Here is an 8168-nt window from a genome sequence, read left to right as displayed (position 1 = left end):
ATAATAATAATAATAATAATAATAAAATAAGTACCGACTCCAAACCCTTAAACGGCAATGTATTATTTCAATAAATACAATTTAAGAAAGAGTACTGATAAAACAGTAAATTGCAATTAGAAATGCAGTGTTTTAGTCTATATTATGCGCTGTGAACCTTCACATTTTTACTGTAAGGAGCTTCACAAAGTTAACTAAGCAGCAAGCTAATGCAAAACTGCAGAATCTCCTGTGTCCTATTTGTTCGATGCACATTTTGAAGCCGCTGTTCCAAATCGGTTACTTATGTGGACCATTTTAGTTAGTACGCTTGCTAGATTTAGAACACAGCCATAGAGAGACAGAAGTGTCTGCTCAAATGAATGGTTTCTCCATTTAAATAACAGATTTTCTCTCAGAGCTCTTGAAGATGGAATGAAAACAAAACTGAGCGAGAAGAATGAGAATATGCCGGTACCCAGATGGAGAGACAGAGTGAAATGACAGGTACATCTGCAGAAAAGAGAGGAAAGAGGAAGCACGAAGGACATTGTGATTAATTAGGGTGCATTTGAGAAGGGAAAAGGCTCATATTCTCCTACTTGACCCGCCAAACCATTTAACTGTATGGAGAAGTCTATAAAAATGATTGTCCATTACATGAATAAATGGTGATATCATCAGGGCAGTACAAACTTCAGGTACGTGATCGTTTTCCTGCCATTCTGGAAAGTGAAATTGCTCTGCTCTGCTCATCTGTGTGATGATACTGTCGTGAATACAGATACATGTTCTCATAGAAATACTATTAGCAGGCCCAGAGAGAATAACCAGATTTTCTGCACTTTTATAGGGGGGAAATGTGAAACATAATAAGAAAACATGACAAATAAAAGCTTAAGCTGGAATAAAAGCCCATCATTTTATACTGTAGATAAACACAGTCAGATACAACAATACAATATATATATATTGACAAATTCAATACTTCTACTACTACTAGTAATAATAACAGTGACGGGAGACCATAGGATGCTTTTAAGCTAATTTTTAGCTCCATATATGACCCAGTTCTACAAAATCAGTCATAGGGGTACTTTTTTAAGTAAGATCACACATTAGAGATTCAAATACGGATGCAACTATTAGAAAATCTGAAATCTGAGTCTGAATTTTTTTTCCAAATGTTCTTAAGAATAATTTATTTGCCAACAACGTTTAAGATATTAAGTAAAGATCATGTTTCATGAACATCTTTTGAAAATTTCCTACTGTAAAATACATCAAAACTTAATTTTAGATTAGGAATATGCATTGTTAATTTACTTCATTACAATCATAACAAACCATACATCAATGGAAAACTTTTTTATTCAGCAGATGCATAAATCTCAATAAAAAAGGAGCCTCATGACTGGTTTCGTGGTTAAGGGTCACATATATAAATAAAAAAAATAATAAGTTTTGATATATTTACAGATTCAAGGAACATGATCTTCACTTAATATTCTAATGATTAATGATTTTAGCTTAAAGGAAAAATTAATAATTTTGTTGGCTATTGCTACAAATACAGCCATGCTGCATACAGTATGATGGGTTTTGTGGTCCAGGGTCACATATGAATTGCACATGAACATGCAAGGAGCGGGGGATGTTTATAACTTCGTTCAATGACAGGCGTTCAAATTCTATGGAAAAGTTTCCACAGAATTGATCCAGCGCAGAATCTATGCGGGCCTGCCTATTAGCTTTGCATCACTTCCAGCTCAGGCTAATGACACAAGAGGACTGTAATGCAAATGAGAGTTTTTTTTTCCAACGTGAAAATTTCAAAAGTGGTTTCTTTTCTTTAAGAGAAATAAATCCAGTGTTTTGTCCTTAAAAAAGAAATCCTTATGGGTGCATTAGCGAGCTTTCGAGGCAGGGGTAATGACATGTTTTTGAGCAGTCTGACTTAGCATTTGACTGCATTATAAGAGCACGTCTGGGGAAATCAGAGTTATAGTGTGTTGTGATCAAGCTTGTTGAAAGGAAGCCAGTAAGAGAGACGGAAGATCTGGCTGCGTGCGAGAGTTTTGAGGGACCTGAAGTAATTAATCTCTGCAGTTTTACGTGCAGCTGGTTTCTGTGGCTACGTGTGAGAGGAGAGGGAGAGTCAGGCCGCCCGTCTCTCTCTTCAATTATCCTCCGCTGGGAGGGCAGCAGCGTGCCACGGCCTGCTGGAGGTGCCGTACCCAACCTGTGGAGAAAGCTGGAGAACTCTCACAGAGTGGAACGGACTCTTCACCTCACTCTGGCGGCTGTCTCTACAGAGTCTATATATTATATTCATGAGTAAAAGTTACTTCTGTGAGGTTTTTCTCTCCATTCTGCTTGATAAGGTAGTAATACGAAATGTAAAAATTAATGAAAGCCGCAGCAGGCTGTTTGTTATGGTTGTACTGTTATTACTGTTGTTATGGATGCATTCTCAAACAACAACAGCTCCTAACCCTGGCTGAAATGAGATAAAATCACTGTAACTCACGGCCTTGAGAAATGTAATGCTTTAAAAAAAAATGGTCCCAAGCAGCGCTCCCTTTAATTTATTTTCTTGCTGAGCAAAACCTCTTTCTATCAGGCAGACATTTCGGCCAACTTTGTTACACCAAAGGTTACAGTTCTAATTTGTAATTGACTCTTTCTATTGGATTTGACCCTCATAAGTTATTTTAGTTTATGCAAATTATCGATTTTTATTATGTCATTATTTTTTTTTTTTACCACAAAGCCAAGTAAAATTAAACAAAATAGCAAACAAGCAAGTAACTAAATAACTATGCCTAAAATGATTAATAAAACACTTATTCCAGGAACCAATTCTCACTAATATGATATAATTTAATATAATATAATATAACGTAACTTACCTTTACATAATGTAATATGCGCTTTGGTGTAAGGAATAATTCTTACTATTAACTAGTTAATTATTAATATGCTGTATTAGCTGTTTATTAGTACCTAAATTTAACAACTACCTTAGTATTAAACGTAACGACTATCATACTATTAATAAGCAGCAAATTAAGGGGTTTATAAAGGCAAAAGTGACAGATAATGGATTGTCAACAGCCAGACTTGGATGTTAAAATAAACTGTAATATAATATAACAACAACAATGGAAATCTGTTTCCACCCATTATATCAAACAACTAAGCAACAATCAAGCAACTTCACCTACTTTGAAAGCGACATGAGCTAGATTTTAACTCGTATTGCCCGCGCGAACATCACAGCACAGACAGTTATAGGCCAAACGTCTCCAGGATAAGATTTTATATTTATTGTTTCGTTTTTATATGGTAAAACAACTAACTAAAAAAAAAGGATGGTAATATTACATCAAACACTGGTTAAAAGTCTTGAAAGTAGGAGGAAGTTGATGTTGTAAATCCATTCATTTTAAAGCGGAAGGTTCTAAAGCTAGGTACTCTAAATGTGTCATTTCTCGCTGACACGCTTTTGTTTTTTGACCATCATGAAGTGAGTTTGCGACACTCACAGCTCTGACACTGGTCTTCTTTCGGCCCCCAACAGCGCCCATTACAGCCTCTATGACACCTCTGACCTGCAACCAGAAAAGAGAAAAAAATCAGTTCGCACAACTTTCTGCATTTGAATTGCTCAAACAAACAGAATTTATTTGTAATAACATCACGGATAAGACCAGGAGGATCGGTTTCAGTTTTGATTTGTGTGCATTCTAATCACGCTATCCATATCATTATGTCATCGCATTATTCATATACTGTCATAATGTTACATCACGGTAAACGTAATCTGGATCATTCCGCTTTATAGGACGGAACTCTTTTCATCCGCACTGACCCTGTTCTGATGAAGCAGGAAAGAGTCGTCGCTGACTGACAGAACAATGTTCTCCCCGACTCTCTAGAGCTCTGCCCCAGCGGAGACGGCCCGTATGGCTTTGCTACACTCATCTGCGGTGGCTGTTCTGCCACCCAAGCTTAATTGACTGCTGGGTAATTGCAGTGTGAGCATGGCTGACTGATGGAGTGTTGTCCTCTGTCCCTGTTCCACTTCAGTTAAGAGTAATTACACTAGTGGCTTACTCTCTTCAGCTACATGGGCCAGGCACTTTTGACTATCTTTCTTTTTTAAACATCGCTTTTTTTTNCAGTGTAAACTTTTGTGAGATATGGTAATAAAGGGCTGCTCCATTGCCTTTCTAATAGCTCAGCCTTAAGTCTTCATTTACTCACCGTCATACAATGGAAATTAGACACACTGTAGCGCTCCAAAGAGACTAAATAGCAATATAAAAGTAGCCTATACAATGATAATCTGATTTCGAAGCCACAGAGGTCATGAGTTGTATGGGACATTTTTATTGTGCTTTTTTGACTTTTAATGAAACTGCCATTAAAATGTAATTCAGGTTTGAAAATAAGGGTAAATAACGCTTGAGTTGCTTTTATTTGGTTGATTTTAATGTTCACACTGACCGTCCAGAAAATTCTGTGCTTTTCCGTACTGCACATACTGCTTCTAACCTAATCTGAAGGTTACAAACATTGGAAAATAGCAATTGATAAACATTGGCTGGAAGGGGCAGGATTGCATTTTAATTGGTGAAAGGGGCATTGCTTATTCCCTGTTGTTGTTGTTTTTTTGAGCAGCCAATGTAAATAACCTCACTAAATAACTAAAAAATCAATGAGGACAATCCCTCCCCCAAAACTCTAAGAGATTACAGTGGATTACAAATTCAACACCCTTGATTTGGAGAGTAGATAAAAAAAGAAAAAGACTGATCGACTCAATGAATATAACGTGAGCCTGGACACGTTCTCCAAATTACCATTAAAAGCCATTAAAATTAGCTTTTATTTAACCCCAAAATTAAAACTTACACTTACCCTCTTACCATATGCTGTTTTGTTTTTAAATACAATAATATGTCACATTGACCAAATAAAAATAGCATAAACTAGCTTTGGAGCTTCTCTGGTTTCATTGTATGATTAAAAAAAAGAAGAAAACTGNAATACTGACTAAATGTTTATTTAGGAGTGAACTACAAATAATTAAATGAAGTAATTAATTAAACAAAGAGGCAAAAATAATTCTAGACACTTTATAGCTGTGTAACATTTTTCTTCAGGATTCTGAAGTAATTAGAAAGTACAATAGTACACTGCAATTTACAAGGTTGGGGTTAGTAAGTTTTATTTATTTATTTTGTAAAGAAATTAATTATATTCTGCAAGGGCACGTTGGTCAAAAGACAAATGTTACAAAGATTTTGTATTTCAAATAAATTATGTACTTTTGAGATTTTTAGTAATCAAATAATTCTAATAACAAAACAGTTTGCATAAAAAAAATCTGCTAAATTGTTTTATATAATAATGATAATTGCAATAATAAAAGGTTCGTGAGCACCAAATGAATATACTAAGATTTATGTATCATGTGGCACTGCCAACTACAGTTATGTACATTAATGGCTATTACTGTCATTTTAGACTAGAAAAATATTTAATAATATATATTTTTACTGTATGCTAAATCAAATAAATGCAGCCATGGTGAGTATAAGATACTCCTTTCAAAAACATTTAAAAGTCATACTGCGCCTACACTTAAACAATAGTGTATTAACAAACTAGTTTAGTACTGTAATGCTCTGACTGGTCAGTACTCACATGAGCTGCTGCTATTGGACGGCACAACCAGGTGATCAGGGCGAGCGGTCTTCACTATATCCTGCCAGTGGATAGTATCGGCATGACACAGGAACTTGTTCTGGTCCACGTACACCCCTCCATTGAGAATTTCTGTTAAAACACAGACAGCAACAATAAAACACCACTGACTACTTAATGTCTTATGTCAGCGGACACCTCTGAGCGTATCGTTCACTGAAGGTGACCTCATCACTATCTTACGTTACGTAGAAAGAGCAAGGTGAGGCTCCCTGGGGAACAAAGATAATGTATAAAATAATTTGATTTCTTCACTCAATGACTCTTTTTGACCCTCTGGTGTCAGTACTGGCCTACTTCTCAGGTGAGTCAGCCTGGAATCCACAGTCAGAAAAGACTGTGTGGAGCAGTTCAAGTCAAAAATGAGTTTTCTAATAGTTTACTCACTCACATTGTTGTTGCTTTTTTTCTTTAGAATTACAATGAACAGACACTGAAGACATTATGTTTGTCACAGACCTAGTTCAAAGACTGTTCAAGTAACAAACAACGTTGTGAACAATTTATCCGAGTTACATATTTATGAAGAGTTTTCGATACATGTTATGTGTGACATATACAAGTAATATCCAGTAATACAAGAAACTGACGTGATGAGTAAAAAAAATTATAGGACCAGAATGAAATTTCTAACTTTTTGATGTTCATGAATGTTTAAGACACGGGATGCAACAATTCATTCAATTAGTATTTTTTTTCAGTAAATTTGTGATATGTTTCATGAAATCTAATAATTAGTTTATTAGTTATAATTAGTTTACAATCCATTCACAATTAATAGACAACTCATTTTCAGTAAACAATGACTTAATCACACATATTTTATGATCTATAATATCTCAAGCCCTCATCATATTTATGGGGTATTTACATCCATTTTGGATTTTGAGAGCTCCAGTCATTCTAAAATGAACTTTCTCCTTTTATTATCCAAAGACAACAACAACGCGAGTCGCACGGGTCTGAAACAGCATGAGGGTGAACAAACAATGACAGAATTTTCATTTTGGGATGAACTGTCCCATAACACAAAGACTAGTCAAATTAGACTCATACTGCTCTTATTAATAACCCTAATCTGTTTTTGTTTTGATTTTCTCTTCGTTGTATTTCTCCCCACTTTCTTCCTCTCCTCTGAGAGATGTCTACTCCCGGCAGACACAAACAGAAAGAAGGAAATGATTACATTCCCAGACAATGTCAGAATCAGATCCATCCTGGATTTGGAGAGCCGACATTCTGGACAGCAGCGCTAACAGGTTTGTAATTTCATATTTCATCTGCAGGGAGACGCCTCTCAATCCTTTGGCCTAATATGCATCATACTGTCTCACACGGATCACTGGATTTGGAGAGAAATCAATCTGTTGTTCCCCTCCCCGTGCGTTCACGGGTGAGACGTCTCTGTTTGGGCACACCAGACGACAATGAACATTATGATCTTAACGTGTCTAGAGTAATCCTCACTCGCGTGGACAAAAACACTAGAGAGCTTATAACAGATTTGCATTATTTACTGCACTGGATTTCTCTTTCACGGCTACAGGAGATTAGCCGTGCGGCGGACGAGAACAGATGAGACGTATTCATAACCACGGGCCATCTGAAACTGATAATAGCCTAACAAAAGCTTGATTAAACTGTACTCCATGGATGATTGGAGACGGTGTTATTGTGCATTTCCCCTCTCTCTACAGGGCATTGAGAAACCTGTCGCTCAATGGATAAATTAATTTTAGCATTCTGACGTGCTGGGAGGGCTGAACGCAAAAGTCTTGCGTTATCCTAGAGGCAAGAATCAGAAAAAAAGAAATAAATGCAATGGCAGAACTCGTCAGGGGTTTTCAAACGGACCGACCGGTTGAAGGGTAACTCAGGAACGCTGTCTTTCGGTCTCTACAGACGATTCTCTCCAGCTTCACTGACAAAACAGGGAAGAGAGAGCCCACAGCTGAAGACCACAGAGGCTTATTAGACGAGACACTTTAGGTGAATAGGATAATCTTACTTATGGAGTTGATTGATTGCATTGATACATTTTTAATATCCCAGTTTGCTATTACGTTTAAATATGCAAATTAGGCACTTTATTATAATATTTAATGAAATATGCTCTAATTTGCATACATTTCTAAAACACAAAAAAATGTCAAATTTAAACACTGGATGAAGTCAGTTTCAAAATTCTCTCTGCAAGAGAAGACTAAACAGATAATAGCATCTATTTACATGCAATATTCATAAAAAGTTGCAGCTAAAGCAAGATGCACAAGGCCAACTAATTTATTAACTTCCTTATATAAAAGTCCATCATTCTCACAGGCAACATTCAAATCCCTCTACACAGGCTATGATGTTTCCTGTCGACCTCTCTTGAACTTGGTTTTCATTTATTTCACAAAAGATGGTATTGT

The 8168-nt window shown here is 36.2% G+C and overlaps 1 long non-coding RNA gene across 1 annotated transcript in view; it reads right to left on the bottom strand.

The window, feature by feature from the left end:
* The window catches only part of LOC122346127, a 9192-nt gene extending 3362 nt beyond the window's left edge, over positions 1–5830 (bottom strand). The window contains exons 1-2 of the long non-coding RNA XR_006251095.1: positions 5695–5830; positions 3528–3593 (exon numbers count right to left, since the gene is read on the bottom strand). This is a non-coding gene — a long non-coding RNA (uncharacterized LOC122346127). The remainder of the gene's footprint in view (positions 1–3527; positions 3594–5694) is intronic.
* Positions 5831–8168: the final 2338 nt, after the last annotated feature.

Source organism: Puntigrus tetrazona, chromosome 1 (assembly GCF_018831695.1).
Source record: "Puntigrus tetrazona isolate hp1 chromosome 1, ASM1883169v1, whole genome shotgun sequence".
NCBI lineage: Eukaryota > Metazoa > Chordata > Actinopteri > Cypriniformes > Cyprinidae > Puntigrus > Puntigrus tetrazona.
Note: the sequence above shows the minus strand (reverse complement) of the source record. Positions and strands in the feature narration are given on the sequence as shown.